The sequence below is a fragment of the Lepidochelys kempii genome, chromosome 7 (genome assembly GCF_965140265.1).
Source record: "Lepidochelys kempii isolate rLepKem1 chromosome 7, rLepKem1.hap2, whole genome shotgun sequence".
In the NCBI taxonomy this organism is placed as follows: Eukaryota; Metazoa; Chordata; order Testudines; family Cheloniidae; genus Lepidochelys; species Lepidochelys kempii.
The window spans coordinates 55,625,264-55,651,069 of NC_133262.1; the positions used below are offsets into that span (position 1 = coordinate 55,625,264).

The 25,806-nt window shown below is 49.5% G+C and overlaps 1 long non-coding RNA gene across 1 annotated transcript; it reads left to right on the plus strand.

Annotated features, from left to right (window-relative positions):
• LOC140915301 (uncharacterized) lies at positions 1-23,740 on the plus strand. The gene is made up of 3 exons (XR_012160126.1): positions 1-110; positions 2,192-2,353; positions 23,508-23,740. It is a non-coding gene; the product is annotated as an uncharacterized lncRNA (long non-coding RNA).
• The last annotated feature ends 2,066 nt before the right edge of the window (positions 23,741-25,806 follow it).

A 25,806-nucleotide genomic window follows, 5' to 3' on the forward strand; every position in this document is an offset into this window, starting at 1 on the left:
TTTAACTTGGATACAATATTCTGCTCTACCACTTCAACAAGCAAAGTTTCATTCAGTGGCTCAATTGATCTTGAAGAGGCTGGAGACACCGATTTTCTGCTCACTTTGAGGTAAGCAGGAATCTGTTCTGTCTTGCTACTTAACAACTCCTGACAATGTTTACGCCTTACTTCAGAAGAATTATCTGTTTCCATTACCATGTTCCTTCACTTGCTCGTTTCTTATCACTTCCTTCAACTCTAGGCTCCAGAGAAATTCATGCACGGATGTTTGGTAATCATTAAGCCCTAATTACCCTTTTGCACTATCCATCAGCAGTTTTCACACTTACTGCAGATTTAGAATGAGAAATAATCATTTACAAAACTCCCAAACCGTAAGAACTCTCCCCCTCCCCCCGCAAAAAAAAAGTTTTGGAAGGGATATAAACAGGAAATGATCAAAATCCGACAGAATGATGAAAGAACTCAAATTTTATCCTATTTTTTCACTGAAATTATAAATCCAAAACAATGTTGACCAGCTTTAATATAAACCCTCCTGCTTCAGTGCAGACACTTTTCTTGGAGGGAGGCTATTCCCATAACAACCTACTGCAGAGTTTCTTGTACCTTCCTCTGAAGCATCTGGTTGGTAGCTATTGTCAGACACAAAAGGAATTATTTTGCAGAAGTTCTCTGGCCTGTGTTATGCAGGAGGTCAGACTAGATGATCACAATGATTCCTTCTGGCCTTTGAATGTCTGACCATTCTGGCAGCTTCTGTGTTCCTAAAACGCTAGACTCAAGTTGGTTGATTACACTTTTTTAGCAAGAAGCATTGTCACAGCTACATCCTAGTGGAGACTCTTGGAAGACACCGTCCTAGCAGTTCCAACTATCACAAAGGCCTCTGGTAAAATCAGTGCCCAACAGCTGGAATCGATTGCACTGTTTCTCATGGTGGCAAGGAATCCCCATGTCCATCAGCACCAGAATCTAAACTCAGCTCTAGAGCGGGCTCCCTGTGAGTAGAACTTCCTCACTGACCCTGACTCTAGACAGGGCTTGCATGAGTCAAAACCCTGGTCTTCTGGCTTTGGTTTTGTTGTTTGGCTGTTTTTTGAGCAGCTCAGTTTATTACCAAGTAGCCTTTAGAATAAGTGCATGAGTGCTGAACAACCAAACCAAGTTATGGAGCTGCTGTAGCCAGTTCTCGCTCTCTTCCAGAATCCCAGTGTTGGCTGCTCCCTCAGCTGCCTCAAACAAGTCCTTTCTGCTTGAAACTTCTTGTGCATCAGAGCGATGTTTGTGTGTGGAAAGCTTGAGGTTCATTGGATGAGCCATTCTGGAGCGTTCAGAAAGTAGGGAAAAGGCTGATTTTTTTTCTTTCCAAGTCTGTTCTGACTTTTTGGGTTGTGTCTTGTCCGTAGAACAGTTTGGTCTGGAACCACCACAGTCGTTGGATTCATTTGCCTCAATGAAGGCTAGAATTTTTGTTTTAGTTTTGAAAGGTTGGATGGCTCAGTGGGAGATATTTGTGTAATGACCATTATCTTGTTTGACAGGGGATTGAACTGGGACTCTTCAGAACTAAAAGCATCAGCCTGTATACATTGAGCCCAAGTGACAAACCTGCATTAAATGCAGACCACACAAGCTGCATTTCCTGAGGTTTGGCTGTATTCCCCAAAGGAACTCAAAATGAAACAGAAAATCAACCCCAAACCTACTCCCCGAGCTTGGCTGCTCCCAGCGTTCCTCCTTGAGAACTGCTCAGCCCACATACTAGTTCCTCTCTCTCAGAGCTGCTTTCACCTCCCTTATAATCACATGGGGGCAAGAAGCCACTTGCAGCAGTATGTTATCAAAACACACAAACACTTTCCAGCAGGACTGCCAGCTGCTCAGGATGAGAATGTTGGGCAAATGCTGGCAACCTGTTCCAGGGAGTGGAGCTGGGGGGCCTGGAATTTGTCAGCCTGGAGTTTGGCAGCCTCTGCTTGTGAAGCTATGTTTGTAGGCCAGCATTCACAGGGCTGTTCATGTGGATCTGGCACTGTGTGGGGCTTCCCTATGAGCTTGCCACTCCCAAGATAGCACTCACAGGCTTTTGGGGGCCTGGCACTGGTGAGCCTGCATTCAGATGATGCCACACACGGAACTGGTGGTCCTGGGGTAGCACTCTGAAGTCTGTTCTGATTGTTCCATAGGCTTGGGCCCAGGCCTGGATCTTGTGGTTCTGATTCTGGTGTTGGAGCGTCCCACTTCCTGCCCACTCATCTTCTGGCTTTCTCCTTTCCCCCTGTATCTCTGGGCATGTGACTTATGAGCCCCTCGAGTTGCTTATTCCCATCTCCTCTCCAAGCACAAAGGTAATATTGTATTTATTTAAATCTCCTGCTCTTCCCAGTATTCATAGATCTCCCCCGTCCCATCTGTCTTCCTCTCCTTCCTCCCATTCTCTTTCCCTCCCTCCCCCCATACTGTGTAAGCTATTAATCATTTTGACAGGTTCAGCAATGGCCTTTATTTCCTTGAGGCAGCCAAGAAATGTCTGCGAGCACCTTTTTGACACCCTCATGTTCTCTCACCAATCAGCCCAGCCGTTTCTGCCGGAGTGACACCGCTGCAAACTGGGGACCCTTGTCACTGCCAGCTGGGAAATGGGCAGCGGGACGCCAGCCAGGCCGGGCGCCATGTGGGCTACTGTTAGCTGTGATGGATCTGTCGTTTCCCTGCAACTTGAACATGTCATTTCTCGAATCTTGGTTTCACTGCAAAGTTGGATGGGAAGAAATCGGCGGGGGGGGGGGGGAGAGGGAGGGAGGGAGGAAATAACAGCATCCACCCAAGTGGCTGGAGGGAAGAGATGTGGGAGGAGAGGGGTGGCGAGGGGAAAGGAGCAAAGGGAAAGGATAGATGTGTCTGGGGAGGTTAAGATAGATGGTCATAACTGTCTGTTCTGGCTTTAAAATCTATTCATCTTTTATGGCTCCCCCTGGCGCCCACCTCTGTGGAATCTCACCCGATCTAGCTATAGACTCTAACCTCATCTGCGTATGGACTATCGAGGGCACCTGTGATCACAGTATCTGGCTGGAGGCTGGCCTGAATCACTACCCCCAGAATTCCTTTTGCCCTATACCGGAAGAAGGCTGCCTTTGTGTGTCTATTTCATTTCCCATGGACACACTGTATCATGGCCTGGATGTGCTACATGCTTCCACAGCCAGTAGAGTCTTGGGGAGAGCATGCGGTACGTACGCCCTTCAGAGCCTGAGCCAGACTAGGGCCAGAGAGCTGTGCTGCGGGAAGTATGGTCCATCCATTCTCAGCTGGCTATGCAGCATCTCTCTACCTCAGCCAGGGGTCAAGGGGTGCTGTGCTGCTGGAGGGGCTCTCTCCTCTACGTAACAGGAATGATCTCCGAATCCCAGTGCTTCAGCATGGGACGGGGGTTGCTCTGCTCCTAGAGGGGCTTCTTAACCTGGCCACTCTCCCTAGGCCAGTAGCTCCACAGGCTTTTAGAAGGACTTGTTCTTCACAGGGTGGACAAACTCCACCTCCCAGCATCACATGACTCCTCCTCTCAGAGTGGAGTCTGAGGGGGTCAGAAGGCCCAGCATACAGCGAGAGGTTGAAATGAAAAATCCCAGAGATGGGAAGTTGGAGAAAGAGAAAAGGGAGTCGAAAATGATGAAAGATGGCTGACCTGGGCAGAGGTGCCTGACGCTGAGCCTAGAGGACAGCAAAAGGGTCCTTCTAGATGAGAGGCTACAGTATGGAACTGTAAGCGTGAGCCAGGCATGAGCATGAAGGAGACCGGATGAAGGCAGGGATTACTTTCCCCAACACTGAAATGCAGCCACCACAGTGGCACTAAATGTGGCAGCTACAGCACAGTGGCACTAAACTTCTGGACACAGTGGAAAAGAAACCTCTAGTCTGATAAAACTCGAGGAGGAGTTTAGGCAGGAAGGATGTAATTACCCCCTTTCACATAGGTAGAGGCTGACATGCCTCGTCTTGTGAAACACACAAGATCACTAGTGCCTAGATGGGCTCAGGAACACATCCCAACTGAAAGATGGTATCTCTAGTAGGCTCAGGGTTCCCTGGCACTGTGCTGGGGTGTAGATAAGTTCCCAACAGACTCAGAGCGGAGAGCATCACCTACTTTCTGCAGCACCCTGTGATTTCCCCAGACCGGAGAAATCCCAGGGTGGCGTGAGCTGATACAGTCACAATTCAAAGTGGTGTGGCCACCAGCTACTAGGAAAGGTGAGTGGGGACTCCCTCACCATGTCTTTCCTCGCCTGTTGGCACTGAAGACAAATTGTGTCTCCAGAGGATGAAGTGACACAAAGCCAGGGGGGTGCTAGCTCTGCAGCAACGTGTCTAAAGGCAGAGCTCCTCTTGGGCACCCTTGTTGAAAGACAGCTGCATGTACCTCCCAGCCAGCCCGCAGCATGCCCCTGACCTCCAACGGCAGCAGCATAGAAAGAGCCTGGTGAGGAGGTCACCATCTCATTGTTTCACACTGATGTTTCCTTAAAGGGGGTATTGATTTTGTGCCTGAGACTCTGCACAGCAGAGTTTAAAGAGAGGATTGCAATTGCTGGGCAGAGCTGTGGTGGTTCCCCACTGGGCCATGGGCAGGTGATCGCACTTCGCCCAACCAGAGCCCTTTGTGTGGGAACACACCATGAACAACCATGCCCATACTGCACAGCTTGATGGGGAGGGCGGCTGGCCTTGTGGTTATAGTGTAGGACTAGCAGTCAGGAGACCTGAGCGCTACTCCCAGCTCCGAATCTGACTCACTTTGGGTAAGTCCTCTAGCTGCTCGGAGGTGGCCCATTGGGGCCACAGATCATTGTCTAGTGGATCTGTATTTTCCAGAGGGAGCCTGAGATTGTCTGAGCGACACGCCGGTGGTTGAATTGTCAGAGCCAAGAAAATGGAGTAAGTAACTTTTCCTAAATATAAAAACGTAAAAAGAGGTGAAATTGTCCAGTGTCCTTAACAGCGTTTATCCAGTGCTAGTCACCTGCAGAAAGGATCTATGCGAGTAATGAGACAGGCCAGCTTACGAAATGCTATCAGTGCCTGGACCTTGATCAGCTTGGCTGGCTAAAAAGTATGGTAACAAGTCCTAGACAGCTATGGATTTTATGGTTGTCTCTAAATTGCCCACCCTGGCCATTTAGAATGTCATGGCTTTCTTTGGGGGGTAAATCTCACCCCCTTCTTCAAAGCCACTGCTAAAGGATGATCCTCAGGGACTTTGCAGTATAGGGCTGGTGATGCACAGTTGAGCAGTTCTGACCACAACCAGTAGAGGTCAGTGGTGACACACATGCGTTCACCAGTTCACTGCAGTATTTCCTCTCTCCCTCCAAGCTCAAAGGGAGTATACTAACATGGGAAAGGGTAGCTCTGAACTCCAGCAGTTCATTTGAATTCTATTGTTACTTTTGTTTGCAAACTCAGTTTTATCATTGTTTTTAAAAGAGGGAATCGCCTTTTTCTCACCATCTCATACAAATGACGACTGACCATGATGGAAAACATTAATGTGAAATAGTAACACGAGTTACCTAGCCATCCTATGGCTGAGATGTTCAAAAGTCACTAGTGACTCTGAGAACCCAAAGTGAGACCCTTTAAAAAGGCCGGATTTTTCAGAGGGTGGATGTGCAGTATACTTTCTGAGAGCTGGTAATCAAAATGTGAGATGCCCAAAATCACAGGTCACATCTGAAAACTCTCCCTCATGCTGGGGGAAGGAATGTCCAAATGTTGCTAAAATCACAGTGGCTTTAGCCTGACTGTGTTCTGGCTTTATGCTGGTTTGACACCAGGCAACTTCAGTGTCATTAGTGGAGTTATTCCTAGTTTACACCAGCATGAGAGCAGAACCAGGCCTAGCACATGCCTGTCCTATGCCACATCATGTTACGCCAGGTGATCCGTGCAGGACCAGGTGGCCTGGGCAAAATCCCTAAAGGTCTGCAGTGAGATGAGCTAGATCCAAAACCCATCTGAAAACCTATTCATGTAATAGAATAATGAGCCTTGGGTATGCAGCCCCTCTTACTGGCTATCTCATGCACAGATCTGGATAAAGGGAGAATAACAAACACTGCAGCCTGAGTATACAGCTGAATTGTACTGCTTGAAGCTGTGGTCCCCACTTGCAAACTGTCTCCCACCCAGCTCTGACCTAGCGATAGAAGTGTAGAAGGAGCTCTTCCAGGAAGCTGCTCTGAAGTAAACTCCCCTGAGCTAGGTTTGAGAGCTCTTGGTTTTCTCTAACTAAGAACACAGAGTCCATGTAACCTAGAATATATGGAGGGGAAGTACCTAGACAGATTATTTGACATGTCTAGTAGAGCTGGGAGGATAACTGATTTTTAATTCATTGGCAGCTCTAAAGAAAAGAAAGAATTGGTTTGGGTTGAATCGAATGTGAACTCTTTCAGGATTTTAGGCAAATCAAAAAGTCCATTTCAGGTCAAACAAAACACTGTTCGACTCGAAATGTTTTGTGTCCAGGTATTTTTAAAGAGCTAGATTCACGGAGAAGGTGTTGGTGATGCCCTTCCTATAACTGTTAGGGCACTCACCTAGGACGGGGGAGACCCGGGTTCAAACCCCTGCTCCAGAGTGAGGTTTGACCTGCCTTCTCCCCCATTCCAGGTGAGTGCTCTAACTACTTGGGAAAGGGTTATAAGGCTAGCACTGGTACCACCACCTACTTCTCCAGTTGGGTTGTGAATGAAGCTGACGTCCCCTTGTGACTGTAGCCTGAAATAATTTTTTGGGCCAAACTTGTGTCAAATTTGCAAATGGTTTGAGATCAACTGAAGCTGCATATTTTGGTGAATAAACTATTCCTCAAAAAAATGTCCCCCAGCTGTAGTGTCTGTGCAGATGTCCCCAGTAGCTGGAAATCCTCTGCTACATCCTCTGTTCTCCAGGGGCAACGGATGCAAAGAAAGGAATAGAATTCACACTGCATTTCTCTACCGGGGGCCCTGGTTGTGGAGCGGGGACAGTTTTGTTAGTCTGGATGTTCATAGGCAGGAGTTGTAGACCAAGCTGGATGAGCAAGCATCTCAGAGAGGTGATTAAGAAAAAGCAGAAAGCCTACAAGGAAGGGAAGATGGGAGGGATTAGCAAGGAAAGCTACCTTACTGAGGTCAGAACATGTAGGGATAAAGTGAGAAAGGCCTATGGTGATAGATATTACCACATCCGAGGTAGAAGCCAAACTCGAACAGCTTAATGGGACTAAATCGGGGAGCCCGGATAATCTTCATCCAAGAATATTAAAGGAACTGGCACATGAAATTGCAAGCCTGTTAGCAAGAATTTTTAATCAATCTGTAAACTCAGGGGTTGTACCCCTGGAGAATTGCTAACATAGTACCTATTTTAAAGAAAGGTAAAAAAAGTGATCCTGGTAACTACAAGCCTGTTAGTTTGACATCTGTAGTACGCAAGGTCTGGGAAAAAATTTTGAAGGAGAAAGTAGTTAAGGATATTGAGATCAATGATAATTGGAACAAAATACAACATGGCTTTACAAAAGGTAGATCGTGTCAAACCAACCTGATCTCCTTCTTTGAGAAGGTAACAGATTTTTTAGACAAAGGGAACGCAGTGGATCTAATTTACCTTGATTTCAGTAAGGCATTTGATACGGTTCCACATGGAGAATTATTAGCTAAATTGGAAAAGATGGGGGTCAATATGAAAATTGAAAGGTGGATACGGAACTGGTTAAAGGGGAGACTACAACGGGTCACACTGAAAGATGAACTGTCAGACTGGAAGGAGGTTACCAGTGGAGTTCCTCAGGGATCGGTTTTGGGACCAATCTTATTTAATCTCTTTATTACTGACCTTGGCACAAAAAGTGGGAATGTGCTAATAAAGTTTGTGGATGATACAAAGCTGGGAGGTATTTCCAATACAGAGAAGGACCGAGATATCATCCAGGAAGATCTGGATGACCTTGTAAACTGGAGTAATAGTAATAGGATGAAATTTAATCGTGAAAAGTGCAAGGTCATGCATTTAGGGATTAATAACAAGAATTTCTGTTATAAACTGGGGACACATTACTTCGAAGTAACAGAGGAAGAGAAGGACCTTGGAGTATTGGTTGATCACAGGATGACTATGAGCCGCCAATGTGATATGGCCATGAAAAAAGCTAATGCGGTCTTGGGATGCATCATGTGAGGTATTTCCAGTAGAGATAAGGAGGTGTTAGTACTGTTATACAAGGCACTGGTGAGACCTCATCTGGAATATTTTGTGCAGTTCTGGTCTCCCATGTTTAAGAAGGATGAATTCAAACTGGAACAGGTACAGAGAAGGGCTACTAGGATGATCTGAGGAATGAAAAACCTGTCTTATGAAAGGAAACTCAAGGAGCTTGGCTTGTTTATCCTAACTAAAAGAAGGCTGTGAGGAGATACGATTGCTCTCTATAAATATATCATGGAGGGAGAAGAATTATTTAAGCTCAGTACCAGTGTGGACACAAGAACAAATGGATATAAACTGGCCATCAGGAAGTTTAGACTTGAAATTAGACTAAGGTTTCTAACCATCAGAGGAGTGAAGTTCTGGAACAGACTTCCAAGGGAAGCAGTGGGGGCAAAAGACATATCTGGCTTCAAGACAAAGCTTGATAAGTTTATGGAGGAGATGATATGATAGGATAGCTTAATTTTGGCAATTAATTGATCTTCGACTACTAGCGGTAAACATGCCCAATGGCCTGTGATGGGATGTTAGATGGGGTGGAACCTGAGTTACTACAGAGAATTCTTTCCTGGGTGTCTGGCTGGTGAGACTTGCCCACATGCTCAGGGTTTAGCTGATCGCCATATTTGGGGTCGGGAAGGAATTTTCCCCCAGGGCAGATTAGCAGAGGCCCTGGGGGTTTTTCGCCTTCCTCTGCAGCATGGGCACGGGTCACTTGCTGGAGGATTCTCTGCACCTTGAAGTCTTTAAACCACGATTGGAGGACTTCAATAGCTCAGACATAAGTTAGGGGTTTGTTACAGGAGTTGGTGGGTGAGACTCTGTGGCCTGCGTTGTGCAGGAGGTCAGACTAGACGATCATAATGGTCCCTTCTGACCTTAATGTCTATGATTCTGTGCTTCTATGTTCCTACATCCAGTACCTCAACTTTGCTGGTGACATCGATCATTTCAGAGCAGGACAGACTTGTGGGCCTAAACAGTCACAGTGGGCCTGATCCAAAGCTCATGGCTGTTAATAGGAGTTTTTCCCATGCAAGCAATTGTAGGTGCTGCCAGGATGTTGTGTGGTTGTGAATGGGAGAAAAGATGGCCCACCCGATTGCAAATGGGAAAGACGTGCTCCATGAGACAACCCGTGAGATGTGAGCCATGCTTTAGAAAAGCTTGACAACCTCTGCCCTGGGGGAAAGGTACCACTCAGACAGATTGCCTAGAGGCCATGCTAGAGCCTAGGCATGCAGAACCCGCTGACAGAGACGGTCTGGGGCCCAGGGACAGAGAGGGGAACAAAATATTCTTGGCATGTGGTGCTATTACCTTCTCACAGAACAGCTGTGTGCTCAGCTCCAGGTGCCCAGGAACGCCAAGGAGAGTCTGTATCTCGTGGATAGCCTGAGTTGTCTAAGGTGTGCCCTCCTCTTACAGGTGTTCTGCTGCCTCTCAGACAGCCAGATATTCCAGGTGCAAGCTAGGGACGGCAGGGTAACTCTGTGTGCTCCATCTAGGGGTCTGGAAGGCTCGAGACATCCTGGGATATGATGTTGGAGGTATCTGGGCGTCGGTTCAGTCGGTTGTTTGGGCTGCTCTGGACACTGGCCGTGCCGCTGTCTGAGCTCTGTCGGTCTGGGCTGGTGGCGCTCTTCGGGCTGCTCTGAACCTTATGGATATGTTGCTGCTGTCTTTGCAGAGTGGATGAAACTGTTTGTGGTAAAATGTAATCAAGTGGAAAATTGCAGTGCATATAAACACATATGGCACTCAATGACTGGGCATTAGGCACAGTGACTGCAGGCAAAAAAAAAAATTATCTGTAAATGTTTCCCAGCAAGTTTCAAAATCTTAAAGAACAATAAGATATTAGCAATGTAATGGGGTGATACAGAGAGGCAGCGAGCCTTGTGTTGGGAGAACGAGGATTCATGCAGCTGTGATGACAGGAGCGGCTGGGATCACTCAGCCATGCTCAACAAGCCTTGTCCTCCAGAGCAAGGCAGCTGCCAGGGGTTTCAGTCCCATGGCCAGGTGTCTGTGCCTAGAGAGGAGGGAGCCAGGAGGTGGCTGTCCAGCCCACCCCTCTGCTCCTGAAAGAGCCTGGCCATTTACTGCTACGTTTTGAAGAGGATGTTTGTAGTCACTGACTCAGAACTGTCCTGTCACGGTCACGGGATCAAGTGGATTAGTGGCTAATCCCTAGAGATGAAAGTAATATTAAACACTTACCGGTATGGGGCCCAGCTCTGGGGCTTGGCTGGAAGGGGTGGGGCCTCGGGCGGAAGGGGCGGGGTTGGGGGGGTGAACCTCCCCCAGCCAGCCCAACCATGCTGCCTGGCCCGCACTGTCCGGGGCTCTGGTGGTGATTTAAAAGGGATGGGGGCTCTGGCTGCTGCCCTTTTAAATCGCTGGCCCTGGGGCAGCACCCAAGAGGGTCCTTTGCCGCGGCAGCGCGTTAACGTTGGCTTCTTACTGGTACACCATACTGGCCCACATTCACCCCTGCTAATCCCTCAAAGCTTCATCCCCACCAGCACTCACTGGCTGGGGAAGCTCATCCCAGACATCAGAGGACCAGCAGTTCAGATCCCCATGTAAGCCACCACCTGGGTGGGTCTTCTATGGGGCTTGAACCTCGGTCCTCTGGATCTAAAATCATGGGCCCATAGATGTGGTGCAGCCATGACAGGGACGAAGATACGCTTGGCCAGTGTGTGACTGTGGGCTCAGCTGAGCAGCCAAGGAGCCAATCTGCCACAGAGGCTGATCTCCTCCCTTTTCTCTGGTAGTGGCTTCTCTGGATCTGCGCTGAGGCACTCTGGCAGGGCAGTATGAGGGCTGCATCAATCTCTTTGCAGGATCAAGCCTTTAGACCGTGGGGCAGGGACTGTACCATCTTCTGTTTGTGCCGTGTCATGCACCCACTTTCGACTCTGTGTATAATAAATGGGCAACAATGGTGGGAGTGTTGAATAAATGGCTCTGTTTATATTTTCATCCACTTCAGTTTAGTTACAAAATAATCCTAGTAATTTTAATTATTAATCTAATTAGAGTTCAGGAGCCCCTTGTGCTGTGTGCTGTGCAAACACGGGAAGAGACAGGCCCAGCCAGGAAGAGATTGCAGTTTAAATAGACAGACGGTAGCAGGGGGAGATGAAGTGAGTTGTTGAAGGTAAGCCTCTGAATTGGGAATATAACCCATGGCTCCTAATCATATGCCTTCTCCATTAGACCATATTGCCTTCCCTTCCACCCTTCTCTTACTTTTGTCCCTTTATTGTGCAGTGCCCCGTCTGCACTCTGAGATGAGGGGCAGCCAGATTCTCACTTTGCAGTCTCTGATTCATAAAGATCAACGCTGAAACGGACACACATGCATCAGATGCATGCAATAACGCCCCCATTGTGATAACGGCTAATGAATCCCTGTGGATATCCATACATGGTCAGTACAGACATACACACTTGGCTTCAAACTCAGGGCTTTGAACACCTATCTGCCAATATGACAGGTATGGACCCAGCCTCCATCCTAATTGCTGGCTGTATTTAGGAATGGTGACGAGGCCAGCCCAAAAGTGCTGTCCATAAAACCCACACCCCCCTCACACCTTGACTAAGTTAAATGCAACACACTGTCCTTTATAGGGCATATATATCCTTTGAACGGAGCTGTGGCCCCCTGAATTGGATCCAAACTCAGCTGCATTCACAATTCCCTACTTTTGATTGGCGCTCCCCACCAATCCGCTGGCTGCTCAGGACATTCAAGCTCCTGCAGAAGGTTTAGCAGTGGTGATGCAGGCTCTCCTCTCCCCTGCCCCGATAGGGAGAGCTTGTGGATAAGGTGCTCAGCAGGGAATCAGGATTCCTATGACCTTGACCAAATCACTGAATCTCTCTGGGCCTCCATTTTCCGCCTGCAAAATGGGGAGAACACATCCTTTGTCTTGTCCATTGAGACCGCAAACAGAGCGTGGAGCAGGGACTGTCTCTTACTTTGTGCATGCCCAGCGCCTAGTGTAACACCTCTGTGTAGGCCCATTCTCTGTAAAGCCTGTTTGCTTACGTGTGATGCTGTAGAAATACTGTATCACTGGGATTTTCTGAAAGCACTCAGGTTGACCTAACTCTGCTCCAACTACATGCAGTGAGAAAACTCCCAAGGACTTCAGTGGAAACAGAGTGAAACCAGGGCTGGCTGCTTCTGAAAATCAGACCCCACAGCCTGATTCTGTGTCTGCAGCAGTGCACGGCATAGCCAGGGTCTGATGGGAGTCACTCCTGCTAGACAGTAGGGACCTGATTTTTCCCAAGTGCTGGCCTCCCACAACTCCAGCCGCTTTGATAGGACCTGAGACCGCTCAGCAGTGCTGAGAACCCAACCCTGTGCTCTTCATAGCTTTGGGGGCCACATGACAACTTGTTATGCTCTGGACCTAGAAAGCCCCCGCTCCCCCAGCTTCATTCTTTTGAGAGTCACTGTAGCCTTTTCCAAAGTATCACTGTGTTAGCATTGCCTGCTGTCCGTTTATGTGTGTGTGTTTGTGTGTGTGGGGAGAACGACACAATTTTTCCAGGATCCTGGGGAGCAGCAGTAGAGGGGAGTGTTCTCCCAGGTCCTGTTTAGAGCTGGCTGAATAATCTGTGATGGATTGTTTACTGGATGCACTTAGCCCGTTTGTGGATTGTCTGGGCAAAGATGGTGAAATTCTCAGGGTCCTTCTGCATTCAAAGCAGCTGGTGGACCTCTTCAGCGAGAATTCATGTGTGAATATTCAGAATCTGAGTTGTGCTAGTGATGAGTTCCATAAGTCATGTGATATAAGTTTTGCTCCCTGATTGGATGGCTTAGGTTAACAACCAAGAGCAGAGTAAATTTTTAGTAGCACCTTCAAGTGTGAAATTGACGACTGGAGCTCAAACTTCCCCACAGTTGGTGTGAGGGAGGCTGAATGACAGGAGGACTGGGGGAGAGTGAAGGCCAAATGACGGGGCAGTGCAAACACAGGCCAATTCCATTATGAATGTGAGCAAACATTGAAGGGAAGGTTGGCTTTGAGGCATCTGTCCATTGTGTGTGTGATCCATGTGCACTGGCATGGGCTGTCCCCAAGCTGTCCCCATGGCTCATGTGTGGAGTGGTGAGTGGGATGGATCCCAGCTGTGTTCTCCAGACACATGGTTCCCCCAGGGACAGGTTCCTCTGAGCAGCTTCTTCAAGTTGAGGTGGAGAGCGCTAATGGAGAGCCCTGCAGGTGACTTGGGAACAGTTTCCCAGGTACACGTGAGTACGTGTGGGGAGGAGGCAGGTCTGCAGGGAAACAGCTGTAGGGGGATTTCCCCTGGATTGCATGCTCCTGTCCAGCAACCCTATCCTCACCTGCCAGTCTCCTTGGCCTGTACCCCCATGGCCTCTCTTCAGAGGCTGCCGGCTGGTGCTTGTGTTTCTCCTGATGGTGATACCTTGTGCACGGGGTATGGGACCGAGCCCCAGCCACATTTCCCCTGGACCTCCAGTGATCATCACAAGGCAGCTCCTCTCAGTCCTGCTACTGGGGGCTGGAGGTGAGAGGCTCTGAGTCCCACTGCCAACAACCAGCCTCCATGACCCTGTTCTGTTCCCAGTCAGGGCAGGGTTCAGCTGCTGGAGTGGGCAGGTGACTGTAGCCCACGGACAGGCTTAAGGAGCACTAGCTGGCATGTGGGCCATGCCCTGGCACTGTAGGAACCACACTGACAGCTGACGTGAGCACAGGTCACAGCATTGCTGTGGCGCCAGGGGGTGGGCGAACCGGGAAAGGAGAGGCCCACCATGGGGCTTAGGAGAACCTCTCATTCAGACACCCCTTCAGCTTTGTGGCTTGGGCTCATCTGGAGAGAAAGCGCCTGAGATCTGAGTGGGAAGGAACAGGGCTCATCCATGGAGCGGGTGATACTTTCCAACATCCCTGAGCCGTCTCCCGGAATTCCACAGCATTTGGGCACCTTGCTTGGCGCGAGGCTTTGCTGCTGGTTTGAAGGCACCCCAGGCCTGCCTGTGAGGGGCTGAGCATTTAGAGCTCCTGTTGGCTTCAGTCACGGTTGCGGGGATTGAGCAGCTCTGAAGATCAGGCCCTTCCTGTCTGGCTATTGCCTGTGGGAGCCATGCTGCCGCACAGTAAGTGCCTGCAGTGGTTGGATGGGTAGTGCAGCTGTTTGGTTATGGTCTCTTACACCAGGTCAGCAATACCACTCTAAGGTCACTCTGGATGACTCTGGCCTGTTACCCCTGGGGCTACTGTCTGCCCGTCTCAGGGGGTCTGTACAGCTGTTCAGTCATTGCCTGGGTTCTGCATACTCCACGCGCAGCTCCGCTGGATTCTGCAGCAAGACACCTGGATTCTGCGTTGCTCCCACTGCGCATAAATTAGGAAATGGATGAATTTTCTGAATTAAATCGGGAACTGATTGAACTGGTTTGGGAGGGGTTGATGGTCAGTTCAACTCGTTTGTAGGGACAAGGTAATTTCCAGTCTTCAGCATGCCAAAAATGTTGATCTTGACAATGCTGATGGCACTGCCAAAGTTGTCCGGGGGCAAGCTGGAGGTTTGGACAGCTTGTAAGGGGCAGCTGAAGTTATTAGAACTGGAGAAGTTATTAGGTGCAGTCTAGGGCTGTGGAATAAGCACATTAGCTGGAAGTTTCTGCTAAAATCAGCAGCGTTGAAATCATCATTGTTGTCATTTTAAATAACCCTTTTGAGTTCCAGAGCCAACATCCTATTGTGGTGGATGGGGGCAGTTTACACCTTTCTGAGATCTTAGTTCAGGCTGTCTGCAGACGTCATTGGGGGGATGCACACTCAGGTCTGTTTGGCAAGATTTTCTTCACAACCCTTGGAATAAACCATTGAGATTGCAACTGCAGAATCACTGTGTACACTGACCCTGCTGTGCCTGTCACCCCGAGAAGGCTGTCCAGCAGTAGGAGTCTTGTAGGTGGTGATGCTGCACTGAGTGCCATGCCAGCCTCTTACCGCTGGGCATGTCACAGGCTGTTGTGATCCCACTAGGTGAAATAGGCCTGTCATTCTTGGAGTGGCTGTACAGCTGTCAGATTGTTGTTGGTCACCTTTTCAGATTCCGTTTTTGCCTTGCACACAAGGGGCAGCTGTAAAGCTGTTGCATCCCTGCATGTCACTTCTGCAGTGGCGGTGTACTTGTACTGTGATGATTACCTGTCCCTCCTGGAGTGGCTGCACAGCTCTACAATTATTACCTGTCACCTCTAGAGTAGCTGTACAGCTGTCAGATTGTTGCCTGCCACCTCGGGAGTGGCTGTGCAGTGATTGCCTGACACCTCTGGAGCGCTGGTGTGTTTGTACGGTGATGATTACCTGTCCCTCCCGGAGTGGCTGCACAGCGAGGCAGTTATTGCCTGTCACCTCTGACAGGAGCTGTTCAGCTGTCAGGGCATTTCTGACTGCTCCTGGAGCAGCGGCATGGTTACTCCATAGCTGTACGGCTAGGCGGCTAATGTCTGTTGCTTCCAGGCAACCTTTCACTCCTGGAGCACGTGCCAGCTTACCATGTCACCCTTGGAGGAGTTGTGCAGCTGTCAGGTTATGGCCTACCATCTCTGCAACAATGGTATAGTTACTGCCTGTCATCTTCCAAGTATGGTGCTGAAGATGTGCCTGGCTCCCCCCTGAGCACCCGTAAGGTCTGTGCATGCTAACTAACTTTTCCTTGGGAGGGGCAGCAGGGAAGGTATTGGAGGTGGATCCCTGGTGGAGCTGTTGGTGATGCAGTACAGCCTGGCATTGGGGTGGCTTGTTGAATAGGCTGGTAGCTACGTCCTGGTTCTGCGGTTAAAGGGGCAGTTGGCAGTGGAAGTTCTGGCCCAGCATTGGGCAGCAGTGGTAAGTGCAACCCAGTCCTGGGGTTGCTTTAAGGGGCTCATTTGAGAATGGCTGAGTGAGCCCAGTAATGGGGTTACAGTCCAGCCTATGGGTGAGGGAGCTCTGGGCCCCATGCGGCCTTTTGTACTCAGGGCTAAGAGGAAACAAGTAAAGAAATTGGGATGGCTTTAAGGTGTCTGGGCTTGGATACAAGCTCTAGTTCAAGCTTGTCAAGCTGGTAAAGCTCTAGTTAGCCAGGATAAAGGGAGAATATCAGGACTTCTGACTCACCGGCTGGTCAGCACACAGGAGAGTCCTGCACTGAACGAGCAGCAGCTGCTAACTTGGCTGAATGCGCGACCAGCAGGAATGTGCATTCCTGGGCACAGCGGCTGCACTGCAGGATATCCTCAAGGAGATGGGGCACATGGTCACCGACCTTCCAGCCACTGTGATCAGTTTGTGAAAGTGAAATTCTTCCGTCTCGCCACAGAGTGGCGCCCTTGTTCTATATGGGCTCAACAGGGCAGTATTTGTTTGGGGCAGGTGAGAAGCTATTTTAAAGGAACCTGCTTCAGTGTTGGGCAGTTACTGGGTCTGTTTTGGAGTGTGCTGACCCCTGATCTGCAGTAGTTCTGTGCCTAGTGAGTTGCTGAAGGCTGAGAAAGGGCATTGGAGTTACCTGTCATGCTTGGAGAGGGTATTTCAGGCTTGGCCTGTCTTCATGCAGCATTTAGCAGGTCAGTGTTCACATATGCCCACATGTTCAGAAACACAAACAGAGATGGGCCAAACCCAGGACTCAGACTCTCAGCTCCTTTGAATTTTGGGGAGGGGACAGTCTGAAATCCAGCTGGCTCCGAACCACCCTCTAGTTCCAGCTTTGAGACTGACCAAGAAGCTGGAGGGAGCCTATCGTTTCTGGTGCCAACTTGGATGCCTCTGCAATCTCTCAAGAGCAGCTGTTTTCATGAGATTTTCACTACGTGGGGCTGAGCTGAGGGGAGCACAGCTTGAGATTTCAGTGCCCTCAAATCAGGGCCCCAATGTTATCTGTGGTTTTACTTCACAGGCCAAACACTAGCCCGGAGTTAATCCTGAGCCAGAGCTGAGCACTGGCTCCACCTCTGTCTAGGCAGAGACACAGCTGTGAACACACAGGGAAACAGGATCATACCCACACATTCCTTATTTATTTGCATGGCAGTAGTATCTAGGAGCCCCAGTCCTGGTCCATGACCCCATTATGCTAGGTGCTGTAGAAACAGTGCATGCTCACATACACCCTCCTGTACCAACACATCCATATGCGTACACACACTAACTCACATGCATGTGTGTGCAGAGACCCCCAGACATGCACGCATAAAAACATACAGGTGAAACCAGGATCCAGACACCATGCACTAATACATGCAAACACGCAGATACCCACATATGGATGCAGCCACTGTCCTGCAGTCACACATGTTTTCCCGGCCGACCCCTTCTCTGCTTAGGCGCGCTGTGCCCATGCTTTTGCTTAAAGGCCCCAGGATCTGCTTGTCTTCCTCCTTTTGGGCTCTTACTGTAGATGCAGCTGGAGAGAAAAGCTCAAGGAAAAGTTCTGCCTTTCTTGCTTGGCTTCTCCATACAGTAACTCAGCTTCAGGACTGCTCTGCCTGGGGCGGATTGCAACACCTCTTCTGCATCACCAGCTGCTTTCTCAGTGGTGGAGAAGTTGGAGTAGACTGAACTCTTCCCCATGGTATGAAGGAAGTTGTGGTGGATTTCAGAGGCTGCTGAAAGGTTGCAGATCACTGTCAGTAACCCATGGACCGGGCCCCATTCCGCAGGGTGCCGTACATTCACAAACAGCTGGCACCTGCGCCAAAGAGCTTATAGTCTGTCAGTTTTTTCTCTGCCGGCCCTGGAGCCAGGAGGGCTCTGTGCATCCAGAGGAAGGAATGGAGCACAGGCAGCTGCAGGGCAAGTTCCTCCCACGCTGCCTATATCCTTTTCGAGGGGTCTGACTCTCTGACTCATTCCATTCTTGGCCTCTTTGCTGAGACTGCCAGAGACGGCCCCTGGGTGCCAGCTGTGTGAGTGGGTTTGTCATGTGTGGACATCTGTCCCTAGGAACTGAATTGAGATCCACCAACTCACTCCACACAGGGGCCCAAGCAACAACCACAACTGATCTGTCACTCAGCCAGGGCTGCCCGCTTGGCTCTGCTTCCCTTTCCACCGCTCTTCCCCTAGACCAGTAATCTCCCGCCGACGTCTGTCTGGGGTGTGAACGAATGACTTGTTGCTTAGATGTACTTTTATGGAGTCACTTCCCTTGCAAGTCAGGTAGGGTGCAATCCCCCCACTGGCCTCAAAGGGGCAGCAAAACACTATGGGAAAAGTTGCTCTTTTACCCCTGCTAATACACAGGGTCTGGGTCTCCTTCCAGATGGACCAGAGGGCTGGTGGTAATGGGGGTTTCTCTACCTTAGGGCTGTGCATTGAGGGAGAAGTCGGCTCCATTGTCCTATCCAAGAATTATCCCTAACCCCCAGAGCTGATGAACCATTGTAGAGTTTAACAAGAAGGGGACATATAGCCCGTCTCCCACTTAAAAAGGCCCACACTAAGGGGAGGTTCCTGGGATGGTGGATGTGTCCCATCCCAAGTAGAGTGAGAAGTGGAGTGGGCAAACAAGACAGGAACATGGGCGCATTATGCCAATCTGCACAGGGCTCGGGAGCATGAGTGGAGATGCTGGTGCAGGTCATGGCATGCCATACGCCAAGTCATTAGTCTGGCACAGTGAGAAGTCCTTCAGTTTGTGTGCCCTGGCACAAGGCCCTGCTTCAGGAAATGATAGAATAAAGAGAAACCTTTGCAGGTATCTGTGCCCTCTCCTGCCAGCCTTTCAGCTACAGCTCCGAAGTGGCTTTGCAACCATTAACTGAGACCCCTCAACAGCACTGCAAGGGAGGGAAATGGAATTACCCCCATTTCATCCATGGGGAAACTGAGGCACGGAGCAATGACATGACATGCCAAAATCCCCAGAGTGAGTCAGTGGCAGAGACATTAAAGGAACCCGGAGAAATCCATGTTACACACAAGCTGGCACCAGAATCCATTCATTGCTCTTGTGCAGCCCTGGATCTCTTTTCCCAGGAGTTCCTGTGGCTTAGAAAGGAGGTGACTGAACTCGAAACTGGGCATCAATTTAGAGAGTGAATACGCGATGCTGCAGAAGGCCTCCCTGAGTGACAGTGCTAAAGGAAACTGGGATGAACGTACCGCTCAGAGCGCTCTCCAGAGCCAGGTGGGCGAGGCCTTAGTTGCGTCGGCCGTTCACATCTGCACGTTTCCCCCATCTACCCGAGTCTGGCTTGCATGGAATCCCCATGTGTCTCTGCAGGAGGCCTAGGAACAGAGGCGTGGAGGCCTTAGAGATGGAACAGCCCAGTCCAGTCCATCATCTGCCTCCCACCCATGATACCAGCTGGCTTTAGGGCCAGGGTTTCCATACAGCCGCATCCCCAAATGCCTCGCAGCATTAAACAACACAAGCAATGGGAGGGGGTGATGGAGAAAAGAGATGTGTGCAGAGGAGATTGGAAAGGAGGTAGCGTGGGGTTAGGAAGGGTGGTCTAGTGGTGCGGGATTTGACTTGGGAGTCAGGAGACCCAGGTTCAATGCCCAGCTCTGCAGCAGTGTTGTGAGACTTGGGCAGGTCGCTTAGTCTGCCCTGTGCCTCAGTTTCCCATCTGCAAAATGGGGAGGGTACTCCCCATGGGGGGCGGGGGTTATGAGGCTCAATCCACTCCTGAGGGTGAGGGAGTCTGGGATGGCTGGGCTGAACGCAGACGAGAAGGCTCTTGCGTCAGCGGTGCTGGGGGGACCCAGCGTTTGAGGAATGCAGTGAAACTAATATGGATTTAAAACAAAGGTGGGGGTGACGGTTAATCTCTTCTGTTTCCTTGTGCAGCCTGCTCCCAGCACCCCAATCTCTCCTTCGCTTGGGGAGCGACCTTTCTCCAGCCCCGCTGAGCCCTCCCCCTCCCTATCTGCCAGTTTCCAAGCCCCTCGAATCAGAGCCCCGGCACCTTGTGCGCCCTATTGATAGCTGGTAATTTATGTAAATCCCCTAATAGATGGATTCTGGGATCAGGATGGTGGGGTCGTGTGTGAGATGAGATTAATATGTGTGCAGATTTCCCCTCCGAAGGGAGAGGCAGGCAGGGCTGGCAGGTTGGCTCTAGGTCTCTGCCCAGCCCCAGGAGTGCCTGAATAACACCAGGTGCTGGTCCACAGCTGGGACTGAATTCTGCCTCCCGGTGCTAGGAGGGGCAGAGAGACCAGGAAGCTCTCCACCTGAGTTGGCTCGTGCCCCAGCAGGAGACCACAAGGAGGGGCATTTGCTAGCGGCTCTTGGGGGATGGAGGTGGTATATGGGCAGGATCAGGCTGTGTCACCACCTCTCCATGTATGTGGGGGAAGCCAGCTAAGATTTAGTCCCCCCTCTGCCTCAAGCACAAACCCCAAATGACCTGGAGCTCTGCAAGGTACTTTTGTTGCTGTCTCTCTTTCTTTGTGAATTTTGACATCTCCAGGAGCTGGCTGCACCAGCAGCATCAAAGGCCACAACAGAGGCCGCTGCATTCCTGCTCTCTTCGAGTCCAGCGAGACACGAGGAAGCGATAGAGATCTCCTGGGAATGTCTCTTCTCCTGAGAGTCCCAGCCCGGCTTTGCAGGGACAAGTTAGAGCAGATCAACTTCCCGGCCCCAGGATGCTCACCATAAGAACACGCCCAGGTCAGAGCTGGGGAGCATTCCTCTGGCCTGAATCAGGGCCAGCAAAAGGCAGTGTTCGCTGCACGGCAGGCAGGAGAGGTGCTTGGCATTCGGTGAGTGAGCTCTGCTGAGACAGGAATGGAACCTGTAGCAAGGAAGCTGGTCGCAGGAGGCCGGAGGTGGGAGTAAGATAGTGGATCTGGTTTGGATTTTGGTATAAATCCAGAGTGACTCTGCTGAAGCCAGCAGAGTGACACAGGAATGAGTGAGATCAGAGAGCCCAGTGTAGGGGACAGGACATGGGGATAGGAGGCTGCTGTGTCTGACACTTCCCCCTTAGTCACTTTCTCTCTTGTACCCTCAGCACGTCAATGACACCTGCCTGCACCTGCTTTCCGGCCAGTGACTCCTGCTTGCTGCTCACACCGCGCTCTGGGATGCCTGATCAGTAGTGCTCAGCGCCCACATAGCCCCAAAGTACTGTGTAACTAGCCCAGCCCAGCCTAGCTCCCACTCCTACCCATCAGGAGATCTCAAGAGGAAAGAGCAATTCTGTAGGCTCTTCCTCCTGCTGAGCAGAGCCCCTCTGCCCTCCCCGTCCATCTGCGGATCCATCCCCTCCAGCGGATCCACATGAGCAGCGCTAGGGATGCAGACTCCATTCTCTCTGGCCTGTGTGTGTGTACCTATACTGACACATAGGTGTTGCCATTCCAGATCGGCCCATTGGTCCATCACGGCCAGAGTCCTCCAGCTGTGTCCTCTGGGTGCAGATTTCTTTCCATACGGCTACATCCCGTGCAGGTTGTGAGCAGCTCTATGTGGACGTGCTGCCATGTTGGGCCAACAGTCGGCAGTGGCCCACACAAGAATTGATGGGGACACGTTGGCTCCAAAGGGGAGCCGAGGAGCCCCCTGTTCAAAGCGGGGGAGTGTGCTGGAGGGAGGGGCCCTCTGGCCTGATTCAGATGTTCCCAAGGAGTTCATATTCCACACATGACATTTAGAAACCAGGAATCTCGCTGATTTATAGGGTTTGATGCGGTGGAGTATATTTCACGCTGTGTCATTTATCCTGGCTCTGCCAAATGGATACGTTGTGTGAAATGTCAAACGTACGGAAGCTTTGCTGATCGCTCTTTGAAGCATTGGTTTCTGATAAACTAGTCGGGAGGGACTTTCCTGGCAGGGACTGGGAATTGGCAGCTTTCCTCCCATCCAGCACAGGACCTAAGAATAACCCCCTGATGGGGGACTTCCAAGGACAGAAACCCACGGCAGTGCAGAGACCAAGCCCACTGCAATACACAGCTTGGGTGGTGGGGCAAGTGACACCATGATATCTGTCACACCTGCTGTACACCCCCAACCAGCCTTCTGCTACCCACTGGCCGTGTATCACTCCTTCTGTGGTTAGATGTTGATAGATGTTTGGCTGTGTGTGTGTTCCCTCTGTGTGCCGCCCCAGCCCCACGCAGACAGCTGGCACGGCAGACCTCAATCAAACTGCCCAGTGACCACAAGATCCATTAAGGGATGAAGGTATCCAGCCAGGTTTGTTGTTGATGAAGCACGGTACTACTATCCTGCAGACTCTACGGGACCGCTAATACATGTATGCATGTAACAGTGGACCAGCTCAGTGAACGGTGGGACTTTCCATTCCTCCCTAGACCGGACAAAGAGACTCCCTCTGAGATACATCTTTATACCCTAATACAAACAAGTTAGTACTGCCCCTCTGACATGACTAGTTTTCACCCATCGCATTATACATGTTGGTTTGATTAAAACATTTTTATTACATACTGTCATCCTGACCTTATCTTTTAGGAGGGGTCAGTGTGTTCTCATTATCCTGGTTTTGTACCATTTTTGATATGGGGATGTTTTGGTACCACTTGATATTGGGATGGGTTTGCCGAGCACGTCTTAGGAGTGTGTGTTTCTGCAATACCAGCCCTGTGCTTGCCGGGTTCTGTGAGCCCGCAAGCAGGCAGAGCCTGAGGTTTGCTCACAACCTGACTTTGCTAACTTTGCTTTAAATTAGCAAAGCCTGCCCACTACTTTAGCTCAGGCCTCATACCAGGCCTTTGATACACGGACTTAGATCTTAAGCTTTCTTTCTACTACACCTTCCACCCCCTGTGTCTCTTCCGCTACCCCATGGCCACACAGGTCACCCTTATCCTCCAGTCTTCTTTGCATTCCATTATCACCACATCCAAACCCTCCCCCTGCCCCCTCCTCCGCCACTTACCACTCCGATCTCCCTGCCCTGTGCTCTTGCCTGCTCCTGCTGCATCACCTCCAAAACTCCTTCCCGTCTCCCATGGCCCCCTGCTTGTGCTGTGTCTGCTCTGACGTCCTGCTCCACAGCGTGGCTATTTTTAACTCTTCTGTGTTGTTCGGTGGTGGGCTTGGGTTTTTTTAATTTTTTAATTTTGTTTGCACTGGAAACCTATTGTGTGCTATGTACCTAGGAAATGAATTTCGGTGTCAGAAGAGGAGAGCGGTTATCACAGGCGAGTGATCAAATTGGCTCTGTAAAAAGAAAATAATGTTTTCTCCTCCAACCCTTCACAGATCCTAATGACGGGCCCCATTGGAAGGCATGAGGAAACCCTGGGAGTGGGCTATCTAAATGGCACCAGTTCTTCCAAGCCAGTGAAGGTCCCTGCTTGAAACCAGCAGAGAACATGAGTGTGGAAAGCTGTTCTGCTGGAAATCCACAGGATTCACCAGAGAGTTCTGAGCAGCTCGTTCTGTGCTCTGGGGGTGGGTGCAACTTAACTGGCCGTGGGTGACCAGGGAGCCCCTCTCTAGAGTCACAGGCCCAATTCTTGAGCCTGCTGCCCATTTCAGAATGCTGCTAGACATTTTTAATCCAAAACTTTTTTCCAGATAAAAATGGCTTTAAAAATAGGTTTTGTTCCCTAGCTTTTCTATTGTTTTGTCTGGGGGGGAACCCAATTTTTTTTCTTTCCAGGGGTCTCTGGTTTTTCCCTTCATACATTTTAAGGGCACATTAGATCCTCTAGTCTGAGCTCCTGTATATCACAGAGCAGAGAATTTTACCCACTTACCTTTGTGATGAGCCCTTTAATTTGTGTTTGACTAAAGCGTCTCTCCTGGAAAGGCTCCAGTCTGGGTCTGAAGACAGCAAGAGAGAGAGAGAGAGAGCATTTACCACTTTCCTTGGTAATTTGTTTCAGTGGTTAATCACCCTCACCGCTGAAAACGTGTGCCTCATTTCTGACTTGAATTTGTCTGGCTTCAGCTTCCAGCCGTTCTTGTTATGCCCCTCTCTACTAGGTTAAAGAATATCTGGTATTTTCTCCCTGTGAAGGTACATAAACACTGTCATCAAATCACCTCTTGATCTTTTTGATAAGCTCCTTCAGTCTTGCATGGAAAGGCATTCCTCCTCCCCCCCACCCCGCGCTTTTGAATGACTTTTTGTGGCTCTTCTACCTTGCCAGCAAAGGGGGGAGGGGGCGGGAGATGGGGGATAAAGAGAGAAAACCTCCAAACCTCCCAAAAATTTGGTTTATTTTTTTTACACACACATCAACAGAAAAAATGCAAAATATTTTGCAAAATATAGTTACCATTTCTGGAGGGTTTTGGAGCTAGAGATTGGAGCAGGCTTTCACTATTTGAATGAAGGCATTAAAATGACAACAGATCAGCACATATGATCCTAATTTCAAGGGTCTAGGTGAGGATGGGAATTGTTCTTCACAAACCTCCATGGAATTGTACTTTATAGCAAGTGAAGGCACCTCCCCTGCATGGCCTGCCTGCTCTCCTAGCCCCCTCTCCAGTGTATAACCTGACGGGATGGTAACCTAATGTGGATGAGTTGAGGCTTTATGTACATGCAACCTGAAAATGATGCAAACTACAAAGCTGAAATTTAGATGAGTGAACAGCACAGGGTGTGATCTGACAAAGTAGTAAGTGAGAGACATAATGGCACCTACAGATCAGAGACTTTTGTCCCAGGTCTTTTTGGTGTAGGACTCCTGAGTTCTCTTCATGGCTCTCACTCACTGTGACCGTTAGTAAGTCACAGCATCCCTGCTCTGCCCCAGTTTCCTCCTCTGTGAAAGGGGAAGAAGAAGAATATCAGTGGGAGTTTTGCCCAGTGTTGGATCAAGTGATCAGGCCGTTAATATTTCCTGTATTGTTTCCGGTTTCTATGCTAAATGCATCCAAACAATCCGTTGATTTTCATTTTAAACTGTGGTTTGGACATTTTGGTGGCATGTTCATTTTGTTAACCAAGGAGACTCCTACATCATTCTTCCTCTGAGGACTGCACAGGTTCAGAGCCAATCTGTATAGAAATAGCTTAGATTCTTTTTGCCAAAATGTACCTTGCCTTACCCCATCCAAGATGATTCTCATCTGCTGCTTTGTTGCCCTGGTGCATTAGGATTAATGACTAAATCAAACAATTTTGTGGCATTGGTAAATTTTGCAGGCTGACCGTCTGTCCTTTCCAAAAGTGATTCAGCAAAGCACTTAAACAGGGTTTTAACTTTAAGCCCATGCTTTAGTCCCACTGAAATCAAGCAGACTTAAGCAAGTAGGTTAAAATTAAGTTCTTGCCTAAGTGTTTTCCTGAGAACATGAATAAATACTAAAAATATCACTGGTCACAATTCTTATTAATTTATTAGCAATACTTCCTCCAGGCCACTATTAAAAAGATAGTAGAAAGGAGTTTAAGGCTCAAATTTAGGTCTTTGCTTTAAAGAAGTTAAATACATCTATATATTTTTGGAAAACATATTCTGGCGAGAAATGGGTTTTCATGATCTTTCTTTAAAAATGTCAATGAAAACTATTTTGCATCTAATCCCACCCCCCCTTTCCC